At 43.0% G+C, this 16,584-nt stretch overlaps 9 non-coding genes across 9 annotated transcripts; 7 read left to right on the top strand and 2 right to left on the bottom strand.

The window, feature by feature from the left end:
* The first annotated feature begins 7,606 nt into the window (after positions 1 to 7,606).
* TRNAS-GCU (transfer RNA serine (anticodon GCU)) lies at positions 7,607 to 7,688 on the top strand. The gene has a single exon. It is a non-coding gene; the product is annotated as a tRNA-Ser (tRNA).
* Positions 7,689 to 8,277: 589 nt separating this feature from the next.
* TRNAT-UGU (transfer RNA threonine (anticodon UGU)) lies at positions 8,278 to 8,349 on the top strand. Its single transcript has one exon. It is a non-coding gene; the product is annotated as a tRNA-Thr (tRNA).
* Positions 8,350 to 9,897: 1,548 nt separating this feature from the next.
* Positions 9,898 to 9,979, top strand: TRNAS-GCU (transfer RNA serine (anticodon GCU)). Its single transcript has one exon. It is a non-coding gene; the product is annotated as a tRNA-Ser (tRNA).
* Positions 9,980 to 10,568: 589 nt separating this feature from the next.
* TRNAT-UGU (transfer RNA threonine (anticodon UGU)) lies at positions 10,569 to 10,640 on the top strand. The gene has a single exon. It is a non-coding gene; the product is annotated as a tRNA-Thr (tRNA).
* A 1,170-nt stretch (positions 10,641 to 11,810) lies between these two features.
* TRNAI-UAU (transfer RNA isoleucine (anticodon UAU)) lies at positions 11,811 to 11,905 on the bottom strand. The gene is made up of 2 exons: positions 11,868 to 11,905; positions 11,811 to 11,846 (listed from the first exon to the last, which is right to left on the bottom strand). It is a non-coding gene; the product is annotated as a tRNA-Ile (tRNA).
* Positions 11,906 to 12,194: 289 nt separating this feature from the next.
* Positions 12,195 to 12,276, top strand: TRNAS-GCU (transfer RNA serine (anticodon GCU)). Its single transcript has one exon. It is a non-coding gene; the product is annotated as a tRNA-Ser (tRNA).
* A 589-nt stretch (positions 12,277 to 12,865) lies between these two features.
* TRNAT-UGU (transfer RNA threonine (anticodon UGU)) lies at positions 12,866 to 12,937 on the top strand. Its single transcript has one exon. It is a non-coding gene; the product is annotated as a tRNA-Thr (tRNA).
* Positions 12,938 to 14,107: 1,170 nt separating this feature from the next.
* On the bottom strand, positions 14,108 to 14,202 carry TRNAI-UAU (transfer RNA isoleucine (anticodon UAU)). Its single transcript has 2 exons — positions 14,165 to 14,202; positions 14,108 to 14,143 (listed from the first exon to the last, which is right to left on the bottom strand). It is a non-coding gene; the product is annotated as a tRNA-Ile (tRNA).
* A 289-nt stretch (positions 14,203 to 14,491) lies between these two features.
* Positions 14,492 to 14,572, top strand: TRNAS-GCU (transfer RNA serine (anticodon GCU)). Its single transcript has one exon. It is a non-coding gene; the product is annotated as a tRNA-Ser (tRNA).
* Positions 14,573 to 16,584: the final 2,012 nt, after the last annotated feature.

Genomic DNA, 16,584 nt, shown 5'->3' on the forward strand with positions numbered 1-16,584 from the left:
TGTGTGTGTGTCATGTTTTATACATATATATATATTTACATATATTTTTTCTTTTTTAGGGGCTGTGCCCTATGCTGTGAATCAGGGTAACCCTGAAATCTCTGTTAAAGGAAGAGCCTTGAAAAGGTCAGCAACAGCTGTTAAAAAGGGGCCTCCTCCTGAGAAGCGGGTTCGACAAACAGCACCTGTCATTAAAGGCGGCCCATCTACGGGGGAAAAAAAAGAGCGGCAACTAACACCTATGCTTAAAAGCGTGTCGCCTATGAAGAAATGGCCTCCACAAAGACTGCAATCAGGTGCGCTTTTAACAGTAGTGACTTCGTTTTTAAAAGCATGCTTTACTCTGATATAGTGTAAAGTAGAATAGTCCACTGTTTATCACAGGTGTATGTAAGAAACTTCCCTGTAATTATTGTTACTTTTATAGTTTTAATATATATATATATATATATATATATATATATATATATATATATATATATATATATATATATATATATATATATATATATATATATATATATATGTATATATTATAATTTTTGATATATATTATTGTTTACCCCTGTAGAAACAGTGAACCTTTTTGCTGGAAGAAGAGACCCATTCAGTGGCGATCATTTATCAATACATCTAAAGGACATCACAAATGTGGGGCAAAATAAAGCAAAGGAAACAGCTGTTGAGGTCGCTGAGGCCCAGAGGGACAACATTTACCAAGGTATACATTTATCCAAACGTAGTTGGCATCAAATTTCTGGTAAACCTGTTGAAGAGACTGTTGAAGATGTTAAAGCAGCTAAAGTAAAGCCTTCATGTGCGAAAAAGTTAAAGCTGGATCTACTATCTACTACTGTTATTCAAAATGACCACAGAGGTTTAGCTAAAAGAAAATCAACTACTCAGCTGTCTAGGTCTGCCTCTTTCTCACAGATTCCTAGCGTCCTAGCGGAGGAGCAGGGCCCCGTAGACATTCATACCACAGATAGCTCCATACAGCCTCTGGCAGGTCATAAACAGAGAGTTAAAGGAGTGAGGTCTAGACAGGGCAAGAAGTCAGAGACAAACAGAGTCTCTGGTAATTTACAGACTGATCTTGAGAGTAATAGGGCCCCTATAGCAAATAATGACACTGTTATCAGCGAGGAGCTTGTTGAAAGTAATGAATAATATAAAGATTCTTCAGGATATGTCTAGATTAACAGAGAGTTCTGAATTAGCACCCACAGAAGCGTCCGAACTGCTCTCAAAAGGGAGCTATGAGGAATATAGAGTCCCACCACCCAGTTCCATCTTCCCGCAGACCACTAAGGCCCAATATTATTATGATGAGCATTTAAATTTCTTTCAGCCATGGTCGCCACCAGCCCCCATTGCGACATATGAACCCACAAGCCCCACCTCTAGTGTAATAATATTGTCTTCGCCCACTTCAGATCATAGTATAGCTTTGGAGGGGGTTGAAAAGTTGTATTGTAAATCAGCATTTAGCCCTGAGGAATCCGCTCCAGGCTGTTCGCATTGGGATACTGCTTCTTTAGAGCCCAGCAGCAATAATCTTGATAATCCACCAAGCACCATGAGTCACTTAATAGGTGTTAATGCCCCGGGGTGTCTGCAGATGGACCCAATTTTAACAGATACCAGCGCCGGTATCAATAATAAAACTGCTAATAGTGATGAGGGAGCGATCCAAAGGAGGCCCTGTAGTAATGTAAGCCCCACATTAATAGATACACTCGCCTTCAGCGACAATTCGGCAATAGTTTATAAAACTATTTTACTAACCAATATCAAAGAAATGCAAAAGGCTGTCAAGCAGGTAAAAGCTAGGGTAAGCTCTATAATCTTAAAACATGGGAAAGCAAAAAACAAGAGCCGGCCTATAAGCGAAGTGTTGGAGGAGCTGAATCAAGCTGTGAATATATGCGCAAGCTGTGTTGTGACAGCCTGTGAATCAACAGCTAAGCACATAGCGCTCATACCATTACGACTAGACTCTGAGATACCCCTAAACATTTCTAATGAGGTGTTTAAGCCTAAAGCTGCATATGTATCAAAATATAAAAAAGCGATCCGCAAGATACTTAATAAGGCGCAGCTAATCTTACGAGCATTGAAGAAGACAAAACAGGCGGAAAAGAACACCGGCTGTTTAATGCCCCCACAGGTACAAATAAGGAGGTGTAAAAAGGATCCTATGGAGTCCGAATTTACAAGTTTCCATAATCAATCAGGATATGGAAGGATACCCCAAGACACAAGGGTTAAGAACAAACAGAAATGGATTAATAGGGCCATGATCCGTCGCCGCTTAACAAATAGCCTAAAGAAAGCGCGAATACATGTCAGAAGAAGAATTTAAAAACTAGCAGCTCAGGCATCCAGACAGACCCCCCAAGAGCCCCTTCCTGTAATATTGCCATGGAGCAATAGCCCTCAGCCTGAAGACTTAGAGCCTGTGTATTTAGAGAGCGTCAGAAGGTACTACCGCCATGCCAGGAAATTTAATGCTACAGAACACTATGAGGAGTTTAGGTTTGTCAATCTTGACCGTATAGCCTCATTAGAACAAGGCATTCTAGCTATTCATCAAGCTATACAAACACTCATAGAGCGTATGTTACAGGATACAGGACCTAATGATTTTTTTCAACTGAGGTTTCAGGGACAAGATCTCAATAGTCCTTTATTCACAACTAGAGCAGCCCGTGATGTCTTTGATGCTGTAGATTTTTTAGAGAACCTCACTAATCTTTTGCAAAGCAAAAGGGAGATAATAGCTCATGGAACCTTTAGAATCATAGCTCTAGTTGTCCGATTTCGTGCCGGTGGTGCTTCCAGACCATTAAAGACTATTCTGTTCAGTAAAATCATAGGTAAGAAACAAAGATGGCTGATTGATTTTATCAACCCTGAAGCTAATACATGCCTGGCTGCCAGCATAGCAGGCCTTTTGGCTACCCATGACACTAGCGATGCTGTTATCTTGTCTAGAGCTAATGCAGCCCACACAGCTCTGAAAGTACCTACAAATCAACCTGTTGGTTTTGGATACCTAGGGCTTTTTGAGAACTATTTTAAAGTAACAGTAAAAATTCTGTACAACAGCAGCGGCACATGGCGATACTTCACATCAGGGCAGCCTCTGAAAAACAAGACCATTTATGTTCTTCACCACGAAAACCATTTTTATGGTATCCTGAATTTAAAATGATTTTTAGGTGCTAAGTATCTGTGTGCCCACTGTGATCACATTTACACCAAGCATCTAGCTCATGACTGTGAAATGCATTGTAAAATGTGTCAGACAGATGGATGCAAAGTTATAGCCGAGCAGCGGGTGCGATGCGGCATCTGTAATCTATTCTGTCGCTCACAAAAATGTCTGACCACGCATAACAAGTTTGTCAGGTGCAAACTTAAAAAAGATTGTGCTCGATGTGGGTATTACGTCGCAGAAGACCACAATTGCCCTGGGATGCAATGTCCCCGCTGTAAAGAGTCTTTTCAGGCTGGTGCAGACCACCTGTGCTACATGCGCAAGGCTCGTCAGCCCCCTAAAACAGAAGATTACATCATTTTTGATATAGAGTGCACCCAAGAAACATCCGTGCATGAGCCCAATTATATCTACGCTCATCATCTAACTTCAGATGAGAACTGGGAGTTTGAAGGGCGATCATGCGTGAGTGATTTCCTAGGCACATTCATGCAGCCCAGATATAAGGGGTATACCATGATGGCTCATAACTCAAAGGGGTATGACTCTTTTTTTATTTTACAGAAGTTGATTAGTGAAAAGATGCCTGTAAAGCTCATCACCCAGGGCTCTAAGTTAATGTCTGTAACTGTTGTAACCTTACAAATACGTTTTATAGACACCTTGAATTTTCCACCCATGAAGTTAAGTAAGTTGCCAAAAGCTTTTGGCTTTCCTGGATGTAAAGGTTATTTCCCCCATTTTTTTAACACATGGGCTAATCAAAATTACGAGGGTCCTATGCCACCTACACACAGCTACAGAGTTGAGTACATGATACCAGATGAGAAAATTAACTTTTTACAATGGTATAGTGAAAACAATGACAAACCCTTTAATTTTCAGAGCGAGTTAAAAGCCTACTGTAAGGCGGATGTTATGATCCTACGCCAGGCTTGTAACCTTTTCAGGGATGCAGTTGTAGACATGACTAAACAGGTGGAGGTGACCAACCCCAACACGCCTAGGGAGAGCAAATCTATTAAGTGCATTGACCCCTTTCAAAGTATCACGCTAGCTTCTATGTGCATGTCTATCTATAAGCACATGTTTTTACAACCTCAAAGCATAGCCTTAATACCAGCGGATCTCTATAATGGTAAACAAAAGCGTTACTCCACACCATCAATACAATGGCTTATGTACATCTCTAACAAAGAAAATATCTAAATTCAGCACGCCTTACAGGGCGGTGAATATCGCCTGGGCTCCTACTACTTGGATGGGTACGCAGAAATCAATGGGAGACCAACAGCCTTTGAATACAATGGTTGCTTTTATCATGGATGCCCCAGATGTTACAAGCCCCATGCGTTTAATAAACTGCTGGGCACAAAGTTTGAGCACCTTTATAGGCGCACCCTGATGAAAGCTCAATATATTGAAAACCAGGGGTTCATTATGAGAACACTTTGGGAACACGAGTGGATTGACATGTTGGCATCAGACGGCGAGTTAGATCATTTTCTTAAGAGGGAGCAGTTACCTGAACCTCTGGATACCCGCCAGGCCTTATTCGGGGACCGTACAAATGCGATACAATTGTACAGAGCTGTGGGTCCGGGGGAGAAAATCCACTACTTTGATTTCACAAGCTTGTATCCATTTGTCAACAAACTGAAGTTATACCCCGAAGGACACCCCACTATTATATACCGCGACTTTAATTCTTTAGACACATACTTTGGCCTAGTTAAGTGTGAAATATATCCACCCAGGGGTCTTTACTTTCCAGTGTTACCCTACAGAGTGGATGGTAAGCTCATGTTCCCCCTGTGCCGAACATGCGCTGAAAGTAAAGAGACCGACTTATGTCCCCACACTGAAGCACAGAGGATGTTGACAGGTACCTGGTGTAGCATAGAGGTTCAAGAGGCCCTAAAGAAAGGATACAGGCTAGGTAAAATATTTGAAATTTGGCACTTTGAAAGGACTACAACGCAGCTTTTTTCTGAGTATATTAATTTATTTCTCAGAGACAAGCAGGAGGCCTCTGGGTATCCAGAATGGTGCACTGATGCTGCCTCCAAGCAACAGTACATCTCTGAATACTATGCTCATGAAGGCATAAACCTGAGACCCGATTTTATCCAAGTCAACCCCACCAAGCGTCAGCTGGCAAAGTTATGCCTCAATTCTTTGTGGGGTAAATTTGCACAACGTACCAACCTCCCAAACACAACCATCATCACCGATCCTGACGAGTTGTTTAATTACCTTTTTGACCCCTGTTATGACATATCCACCTGTGAGTTTATTAACGATGATACAGCCATGCTGGGTTGGAAACATGCTAAAGAGTACCCCACAACCAGTAACAATATAAACATTTTTATAGCCTGTTTTACAACAGCGCACGCTCGTTTGGAGCTTTACAAGTTGTTAGATAAACTACAGGAGAGGTGTTGTATCATGACACAGATTTTTGTGAGCAAAACTGGGGACGCAGACCCGCCTCTGGGAGACTATCTAGGGGATTTAACTAGTGAACTAGATAAGGATGAATTCATAGTCCAGTTCGCAGCAGCCGGACCCAAATCGTACAGCTACAATACCTCTAACAATAAAGTCTGTATGAAAGTCAAAGGTATAACATTAAATGTTCAGAATACCATAAAAATAAATTTCGACAGTCTAAAGAATCTAGTGCATGAGTATGCCCAAAAGACCAATCGCCCCTGTGACAAAACCATTGTTGTAAGTCAGCCTTCTATAGTGAGGAACAAAAAGAGATGGGAAATCACAACCCGGCTTTTGCATAAAACATTGCGGGTGGTGTTCGATAAACGGGTCTTAAGGTCAGACTACAAAACTGTCCCTTACGGTTACTAAAGATACATTACTGCTGAGAACCTCTACCAGCATGGATACCAGGTTGCAACACCCCTTTTCGTGTGTTATAGCGGGCGCATCAAATTGCGGCAAAAGCTATTTCATAAAAAAACTATTAGAAAATGCTCGGGTCGTTTTATCCCAGACGTCAAGTCATCGTCGTTAAGACTAGTAGGTATCCCTTCTATAAATCTAACGTAAGGAAACTGGTGGGTGAGCTCCCTATAAAAATCTTGCCAGCAGGAATAAAGCCAGACAATATTATCAGGCGTCTGTAGTTGTACCGATTCATGATACTCAGGCTCTCGCTTGCCGAATGGTATAACCCTGTGAGTTAAGGGCCTCCTTATATACAATGTTAGCTCATAAATGGGTGTGTCCTTCTTCGTCACCCTAATGGGCTTTGCATTTAATTTTCATTTTTATTTTCATAACTGCTGTCATTTTCGACCATAGACTTTTTAAAATTAGGCGGCAAAATTACCACCATTGCAATCCAATGGCCTAACTTCCCTCCTCTTTTAGGGCCAATGGCGGCAACAGGCACGCCTCCTTGGGGGCTGGCCTATCGCCCCAAAAACACCCTCACTCTAGGGCTCCCATTCCACAGATGGACCACGACGCCGCTCAAGCAACATCCGGCTGCAGCCTCTACTATCCAGTGGACATGCCCAGACATGTCCCTGCATGCCCAGACATGATCCTGCTGGTCCAACAAACATGGCGCACACAGGTAAGTCTCTGCCCACAACCCTAAACACCCCTATAGGCCCTACAGGATGCCTTGCCGCTAACCCTAGCCACCTCACACCATCCCTCTGCACCCCTTGACACACATCCATTAATTCCTGTGTGAAGGGCACTCGCACCCTACACCTGCACCGCTTTCACCATGGCCCCTCTGGGGGGGGGGTCCTCAGACCCTGGACTTCCGGCCCTGGAATTCCGGCCGGGGACTTCCGGCCCCCGACTTCCGGCCAGGGACTTCCAGGGAGGGACTTCCGGGGAGGGACTTCCGGCTCCTATGTCACTTCCGAGGGGCGTTCCCACCTGTCAAAAAATGAATGGTGATGGAAGGTATGTCCCTTATACTACTTTAGTGAAATGGTTTATGAAAACCAATCAGCTGCTTCAGGTGAGGCTCAAACTCACTACCTCGGCACGGCTTAGTGCAAGTGCTGCTGTATAAGTACCGCGCGCTAACCGATTGCGCCACTGGAGCTCACTGTTTTCATTTCTCCCCATTTGAGCCATCTAGTGCTAACCAGGTAGATACTGGCACTGCTCCATTATTCACTGTGCAAGATCGACTCACATGCTAGCATGTTATCATGACTATTAAAAATACAGTCCAAATGGAATAGATTTGATAATTCTGCTATATCATGTGCTCTGTCTATTGAACACCCCATACATTTGCCGTTCTGACACAGTCTAGGATAAACTTAGGCTTATTTTTAATTAGCACATAGTTAGAATTTCCCCAAAAATGAAATATAGGTCCCTAAGGCAGACGAGGTGGCCGAGTGGTTAAGGCGATGGACTGCTAATCCATTGTGCTCTGCACGCGTGGGTTCGAATCCCACCTTCGTCGGAAAGCCATCAGACATTCTTTTGAAGGTGAGCATGTCTCGTAGTACAATTACACTCTCTTTCAAGACACTGCCATAATCCACTAGAAGGGCCCAACTGACTATTCCATTATGGCATTTATGTCAAATAAAGGGAAGTATTTTGTGCTTAATTGAAATTAGATCTTTCATGAAGTGTCCAGAGGACTGTCTATTCCTCACTCCTGGCCTTCCAACCAGTTTGGATAGATAGACTGATAAGAAAGCATTTCTTACTCCTAAAGTTTCAGCCGTCTCAAGTGTATGAGTGTTTACTTTTGTCTGCCCCACAGAGACAGATCACTTCTAATAAGTGAGTTCTCTATCTGTCACTGATTGCGGACATAGTCACTAGAGCTTTCAGTATGGTCATAAATGTGAATACTCTTATGTTCTCAAATCGAAATGGAGTTTTTCCTACTTTCAAGAAAAGTGTCTTAAGCATGCTCTTCGATTTGTGCACGCATGTAGACATTCAAATGCAACTGCATTTCCATACAGAGTCTCAAAATCATAGATATCTTCATACCGCAGTAAGAATACATGTTGCGATTTACAAACTGCATGCAGACCGACCTTGTAGCTCAGTGGCAGAGCACTGGTCTTGTAAACCAGCGGTCATGAGTTCAAGCCTCATCAGGGCCTTTTTATATGTGTGCTTCTGTATGTTGTTTTCGAGTCATTCTTTCTAGGAGTCTTGTCTTAAGTTTGCTTATTGACAAGCTTCCCTTTCCTGCTTTCATCTTATCAAGAAGACTTCATGAAAACCATTGAACCATAAACTATTGCCTCACCCCTTCCGATCGCCTGACGAACGCCTGACAAACGCCATTCTCACCCCGCCGGGCAAGCCCTGCCGGGCAAAGCCAAATAAGCCATGCATATTTAAAGTTCCTTTGAAAGGCAGAGCGAGGACTAGGACGTCTGTTCCGACTGAGTCTGCATCCACAGAAAGGATGAAATAAGGCTCTAGAAATTTCACCAAGGAGATATGAACTTCATCCCCCTTAAATACTTTTTCTCCCAGACACCCCGGCTCTTAGTCAAATGAGGTTAATCTTCAAAACCCCACCCCCACTAACCATAAATATTCACCTCTCCTGCTGTCCATTCAATTGATACAAGGTATCTTGTACATGGAGAGAATGTGAGAAAAAGCAGAATTGCTTCATAGATTTGGTGACCTTGGATGGGTGGGCTGGATAAAGAAGTGAACTTGGTTTCCGGAAAGGGAGTATCATGATGGGAATGAGGAAAAGAGAACATGGACCACATTCACAGGTTAGAGAAATACATGTAATAGGTTGAATGGTTTTGAAAAGCTAACTTTGAGCAGGAATTGTTTTTTAAAATGGCAAAGAATTAAAAAAGTCAATGTGGGATTGGAGGCACAATCTGAGCAGAAAGCACCATAAGCTGCTATGGTGCAACTCTTATGTTGACTAGAAACTTTAATATGATGATGCTCTTCTTTTGATATTTCTTTGAGTTAAATTGTATTGTATGTAGCTGACACAGCACTGTTTGCAGCTCCTCATTTTATGGTTATCCCGTGACAACAATGTATTCATCATATTTATTATTCTACAAAAGAATTTTTAAATGCACTGATGTGGTGTTTGCATGCTATGCAAGATGGCACATCATGGAAACTTTATAAGGAGCATCGCATATGATATGTGATATTTGGCACCTGGAGGAGTCGGACACGCAGATCCTGAAAAGAAGTAAAGACTCTCTAGCAAGAGCCGTCTTTATTCTGAGTCTAATCTTTACTTTTAGTGAAATGGTTTATGAAAACCAATCAACTGCTTCAGGTGAGGCTCAAACTCACTACCTCGGCACGGCTTAGTGCAAGTGCTGCTGTATAAGTACCGCGCGCTAACCGATTGCGCCACTGGAGCTCACTGTTTTCATTTCTCCCCATTTGAGCCATCTAGTGCTAACCAAGTAGATACTGCACTGCTGCATTATTCACTGTGCAAGATCGACTCACATGCTAGCATGTTATCATGACTAATAAAAATACAGTCCAAATGGAATAGATTTGATAATTCTGCTATATCGTGTGCTCTGTCTATTGAACCCCCCATACATTTGCCATTCTGACACAGTCTAGTATAAACTTATGCTTATTTTTAATTAGCACATAGTTAGAATTTCCCCAAAAATGAAATATAGGCCCCTAAGGCAGACGAGGTGGCCGAGTGGTTAAGGTGATGGACTGCTAATCCATTGTGCTCTGCACGCGTGGACTCGAATCCCACCTTTGTCGGAAAGCGATCAGACACTCTTTTGAAGGTGAGCATGTCTCGTAGTACAATTACACTCTCTTTCAAGACACTGCCATAATCCACTAGAAGGGCCCAACTGACTATTCCGTTATGGCATTTATGTCAAATAAAGGGAAGTATTTTGTGCTTAATTGAAATTAGATCTTTCATGAAGTGTCCAGAGGATTGCCTATTCCTCACTCCTGGCCTTCAAACCAGTTTGGATAGATAGACTGATAAGAAAGCATTTCTTACTCCTAAAGTTTCAGCCGTCTCAAGTGTATGAGTGTTTACATTTGTCTGCCCCACAGAGACAGATCACTTCTTATAAGTGAGTTCTCTATCTGTCACTGATTGCGGACATACTCACTAGAGCTTTCAGTATGGTCATAAATGTGAATACTCTTATGTTCTCAAATCAAAATGGAGTTTTTCCTTCTTTCAAGAAAAGTGTCTTAAGCATGCTCTTCGATTTGTGCACGCATGTAGACATTCAAATGCAACTGCATTTCCATACAGAGTCTCAAGATCATAGATATCTTCATACCGCAGTATGAATACATGTTGCGATTTACAAACTGCAGGCAGGCCGGCCTTGTAGCTCAGTGGCAGAGCACTGGTCTTGTAAGCCAGGGGTCATGAGTTCAAGCCTCATCAGGGCCTTTTTATATGTGTGTTTCTGTATGTTGTTTTCAAGTCATTCTTTCTAGGAGTCACACCTTGTCTTAAGTTTGCTTATTGACAAGCTTCCCTTTCCTGCTTTCATCTTATCAAGAAGACTTCATGAAAACCATTGAACCATAAACTTTTGCCTCACCCCTTCCAATCGCCTGACGAACGCCTGACAAACGCCATTCTCACCCCGCCGGGCAAGCCCTGCCGGGCAAAGCCAAATAAGCCATGCATATTTAAAGTTCATTTGAAAGGCAGAGCGAGGACTAGGACGTCTGTTCCGACTGAGTCTGCATCCACAGAAAGGATGACATAAGGCTCTAGAAATTTCACCAAGGAGATATGAACTTCATCCCCCTTAAAATACTTTTTCTCCCAGATACCCCGGCTCTTAGTCAAATGAGGTTAATCTTCAAAACCCCACCCCCACTAACCATAAATATTCACCTCTCCTGCTGTCCATTCAATTGATACAAGGTATCTTGTACATGGAGAGAATGTGAGAAAAAGCAGAATTGCTTCATAGATTTGGTGACCTTGGATGGGTGGGCTGGATAAAGAAGTGAACTTGGTTTCCGGAAAGGGAGTATCATGATGGGAATGAGGAAAAGAGAACATGGACCACATTCACAGGTTAGAGAAATAAATGTAATAGGTTGAATGGTTTTGAAAAGCTAACTTTGAGCAGGAATTGTTTTTTAAAATTGCAAAGAATTAAAAAAGTCAATGTGGGATTGGAGGCACAATCTGAGCAGAAAGCACCATAAGCTGCTATGGTGCAACTCTTATGTTGACTAGAAACTTTAATATGATGATGCTCTTCTTTTGATATTTCTTTGAGTTAAATTTTATTGTATGTAGCTGACACAGCACTGTTTGCAGCTCCTCAGTTTATGGTTATCCCGTGACAACAATGTATTCATCATATTTATTATTCTACAAAAGTATTTTTAAATGCACTGATGTGGTGTTTGCATGCTATGCAAGATGGTACATCATTGAATGTTTATAAGGAGCATCGCATAGGATATGTGATATTTGGCACCTGGAGGAGTCGGACAGGCAGATCCTGAAAAGAAGTAAAGACTCTCTAGCAAGAGCCGTCTTTATTCTGAGTCTAATCTTTACTTTTAGTGAAATGGTTTATGAAAACCAATCAACTGCTCCAGGTGAGGCTCGAACTCACAACCTCGGCATGGCTCAGTGCAAGTACTGCTGTATAAGTACCGCGCACTAACCGATTGCACCACTGGAGCTCACTGTTTTAATTTCTCCCCATTTGAGCCATCTAGTGCTAACCAAGTAGATACTGCACTGCTCCATTATTCACTGTGCAAGATCGACTCACATGCTAGCATGTTATCATGACTATTAAAAATACAGTCCAAATGGAATAGATTTGATAATTCTGCTATATCGTGTGCTCTGCCTATTGAACACCCCATACATTTGCCGTTCTGACACAGTCTAGGATAAACTTATGCTTATTTGTAATTAGCACATAGTTAGAATTTCACCAAAAATTAAATATAGGCTCCTAAGGCAGACGAGGTGGCCGAGTGGTTAAGGTGATGGACTGCTAATCCATTGTGCTCTGCACGCGTAGGTTTGAATCCCACCTTCGTCGGAAAGCCATCAGACACTCTTTTGAAGGTGAGCATGTCTCGTAGTACAATTACACTCTCTTTCAAGACACTGCCATAATCCACTAGAAGGGCCCAACTGACTATTCCATTATGGCATTTATGTCAAATAAAGGGAAGTATTTTGTGCTTAATTGAAATTAGATCTTTCATGAAGTGTCCAGAGGATTGCCTATTCCTCACTCCTGGCCTTCCAACCAGTTTGGATAGATAGACTGATAAGAAAGCATTTCTTACTCCTAAAGTTTCAGCCGTCTCAAGTGTATGAGTGTTTACATTTGTCTGCCCCACAGAGACAGATCACTTCTAATAAGTGAGTTCTCTATCTGTCACTGATTGCGGACATACTCAGTAGAGCTTTCAGTATGGTCATAAATGTGAATACTCTTATGTTCTCAAATCAAAATGGAGTTTTTCCTACTTTCAAGAAAAGTGTCTTAAGCATGCTCTTCGATTTGTGCACGCATGTAGACATTCAAATGCAACTGCATTTCCATACAGAGTCTCAAAATCATAGATATCTTCATACCGCAGTAAGAATACATGTTGCGATTTACAAACTGCAGGCAGACCGGCCTTGTAGCTCAGTGGCAGAGTACTGGTCTTGTAAACCAGGGGTCATGAGTTCAAGCCTCATCAGGGCCTTTTTATATGTGTGTTTCTGTATGTTGTTTTCAAGTCATTCTTTCTAGGAGTCACACCTTGTCTTAAGTTTGCTTATTGACAAGCTTCCCTTTCCTGCTTTCATCTTATCAAGAAGACTTCATGAAAACCATTGAACCATAAACTATTGCCTCACCCCTTCCAATTGCCTGACGAACGCCTGACAAACGCCATTCTCACCCCGCCGGGCAAGCCCTGCCGGGCAAAGCCAAATAAGCCATGCATATTTAAAGTTCATTTGAAAGGCAGAGCGAGGACTAGGACGTCTGTTCCGACTGAGTCTGCATCCACAGAAAGGATGACATAAGGCTCTAGAAATTTCACCAAGGAGATATGAACTTCATCCCCCTTAAAATACTTTTTCTCCCAGATACCCCGGCTCTTAGTCAAATGAGGTTAATCTTCAAAACCCCACCCCCACTAACCATAAATATTCACCTCTCCTGCTGTCCATTCAATTGATACAAGGTATCTTGTACATGGAGAGAATGTGAGAAAAAGCAGAATTGCTTCATAGATTTGGTGACCTTGGATGGGTGGGCTGGATAAAGAAGTGAACTTGGTTTCCGGAAAGGGAGTATCATGATGGGAATGAGGAAAAGAGAACATGGACCACATTCACAGGTTAGAGAAATAAATGTAATAGGTTGAATGGTTTTGAAAAGCTAACTTTGAGCAGGAATTGTTTTTTAAAATTGCAAAGAATTAAAAAAGTCAATGTGGGATTGGAGGCACAATCTGAGCAGAAAGCACCATAAGCTGCTATGGTGCAACTCTTATGTTGACTAGAAACTTTAATATGATGATGCTCTTCTTTTGATATTTCTTTGAGTTAAATTTTATTGTATGTAGCTGACACAGCACTGTTTGCAGCTCCTCAGTTTATGGTTATCCCGTGACAACAATGTATTCATCATATTTATTATTCTACAAAAGTATTTTTAAATGCACTGATGTGGTGTTTGCATGCTATGCAAGATGGTACATCATTGAATGTTTATAAGGAGCATCGCATAGGATATGTGATATTTGGCACCTGGAGGAGTCGGACAGGCAGATCCTGAAAAGTAGTAAAGACTCTCTAGCAAGAGCCGTCTTTATTCTGAGTCTAATCTTTACTTTTAGTGAAATGGTTTATGAAAACCAATCAGCTGCTCCAGGTGAGGCTCGAACTCACAACCTCAGCATGGCTCAGTGCAAGTACTGCTGTATAAGTACCGCGCACTAACCGATTGCACCACTGGAGCTCACTGTTTTAATTTCTCCCCATTTGAGCCATCTAGTGCTAACCAAGTAGATACTGCACTGCTCCATTATTCACTGTGCAAGATCGACTCACATGCTAGCATGTTATCATGACTATTAAAAATACAGTCCAAATGGAATAGATTTGATAATTCTGCTATATCGTGTGCTCTGCCTATTGAACACCCCATACATTTGCCGTTCTGACACAGTCTAGGATAAACTTATGCTTATTTGTAATTAGCACATAGTTAGAATTTCACCAAAAATTAAATATAGGCTCCTAAGGCAGACGAGGTGGCCGAGTGGTTAAGGCGATGGACTGCTAATCCATTGTGCTCTGCAAGCGAGGTTCGAATCCCACCTTCGTCGGAAAGCCATCAGACACTCTTTTGAAGGTGAGCATGTCTCGTAGTACAATTACACTCTGTTAGACCTGTCTGACTTTTTGGCGAAGTCCCTCCTAATTTTTATTTATTTTGTCCCCTTTTTGCCCCTCATACTCTTGTTAATTTTTGTGTCTACTGACTTTTTGCAGGTGTTGGTCAGGGGGATAGGTGTTTTCTTCCCCCCTCATAATCTTTTACCTTAGGCCCAGAGGCCTGTTCTGACAGGAAAGTTGGCACCACCTAAAATGGTGGCCACCAACTGTCCCAACTGTCACCAACAGAACTTGGCCATAGCCTAACATAGGGCATTCCAGAACCTTCTGGTCCATTCTGGACCACTGAAGGGCAGCCTATATAAGGCGGAATGCTGGACAGCCATTTTGTCTGTCAGTGAGGAGCAGCTAGAGTGAAGGCTGAGGTCTAGTGGGGGTAGGATTCTGAAGGGTGGTTCCCTCTACAAGAGTAGCCCTCTGTCAAGGTTTTCCCCTCCTTGGTCCTGTTGTCCTAGCCAAGTTAGTTCATCCTGCTGATCCTGGGCAGATAGATTAAGGGGTTAACTTTAGTAGTCCTGGGAGCTGAGCTGAGAGTTCCCCCGTGCCCCTAGTCTGCCCAGTAAGGAGGAATAGGGGGTTGGTGCTGAGAGAGTACAACCTGGCTTTATTCTGAAGGAGCCCCCCCCCCCTTTCCCCTCCTCTTCGTTTTGGTGAAGGAAAAGAATTCATCTATTAAACGACTGATAGCATCCCCTACCAGTGACTGGTCCTGTGGTGTGTGGCCATTCCCTCTGCCAGCTGGGAAGAAGGTGTGAGGTGAACTGTGACCAGGTTCTCATCGAACGCGCTCTGGGCCAACACCCCCCGGGATCCACTGAGCCTGGGAAGCTTAGAGAGACTTCCCTTTGTGAGCGGGACCCCAGGGGCATTGATCGCGCTGAAGACGCGTTGCCTGTCCTGGAAGGAATCAGAGGCTTCACTGCGCACGCCCCCTCTGTGAGGATATCCCCGGAAGGAGGGGCCGTGAAGCGAGCAGGCCCCAGCGATCAGCGTCTCTCCTCGGAGCAGATCCCGTGGGAGGCGGCCTCGGCGAGAGCGCTTCCGCGCATGCGCATCGGAGGAGTGTTTCCTTCGCGCTGCGCTGAGGGAAGGCGCCGGAGGGTTCCTCAGCTCGCCGCCTGTCAGGTCGCTTCCTCCTGCTTGGGCGCCGTGTACAGGAGTCGGCCTGAGCAGGGAGGGAGAGCGAGGAGGCCTGGCAGCGGTAAAGAGGGTTGGGGTCTGCCTGGAAGTCATTTTTAGCGCGAAGGTAGCGCGAAGGAGCCAGCTGAGGAGTGGGAGCTTTCCTGGCCTTGTTTTCCCTCCGCCCCTCACACTAGATCGATCTTGTCCCCTGAACCCGGACTGTCTGCACAACCGCCTGGTAGAAACAAGTAAGGAGGAGTTCAGGAAGGGGGAGAGTGACGCTGGTAATTGACTTAAGGAAACCTTCAGGGACTGGATATTTTGAGTATAGTATACTACAAGATATTTTCATTCCACCACTGTGGGGGCTTAATTGAATGCTGATGGAGGTGAATCTAACCCAAGGGTACTCAGAGAAGTAATAAGAGGAGCTAAAGGTGTTTCATGTGACTGAGAGTGAGGCTCTGGCCTGATTTAAGTAGGCTGAGTACAGTAATTACCTAATCGAACCTTCTTAGGCCCACTGTAGGAAACTGCCTTGTGATTCTCTTTGAAACTGGTTTAATGACAAATGAACTGTAATGTTGAACCTGACTGACTAAATTGCTTAGCAGTTTAAATGTTATTACTGTAATGATATTTGCTCTTGCTTATAGTGAGGTGTAGTCTTCTCCCAAGATTCTAGCGGAGTATATCTAGCCTAACTAATTCTAAGGTACAGTTATTCTAATGAAAAAGCGTGATCAGAATCCGGAAGTACAGTGACAGCTAGTAATGTAAAAAAATGATTATCTGCTAGTAACTTAAAACGTGTAATTGA

The sequence above is a fragment of the Lissotriton vulgaris genome, chromosome 5, assembly GCF_964263255.1.
Source record: "Lissotriton vulgaris chromosome 5, aLisVul1.2, whole genome shotgun sequence".
Lineage (NCBI taxonomy): Eukaryota > Metazoa > Chordata > Amphibia > Caudata > Salamandridae > Lissotriton > Lissotriton vulgaris.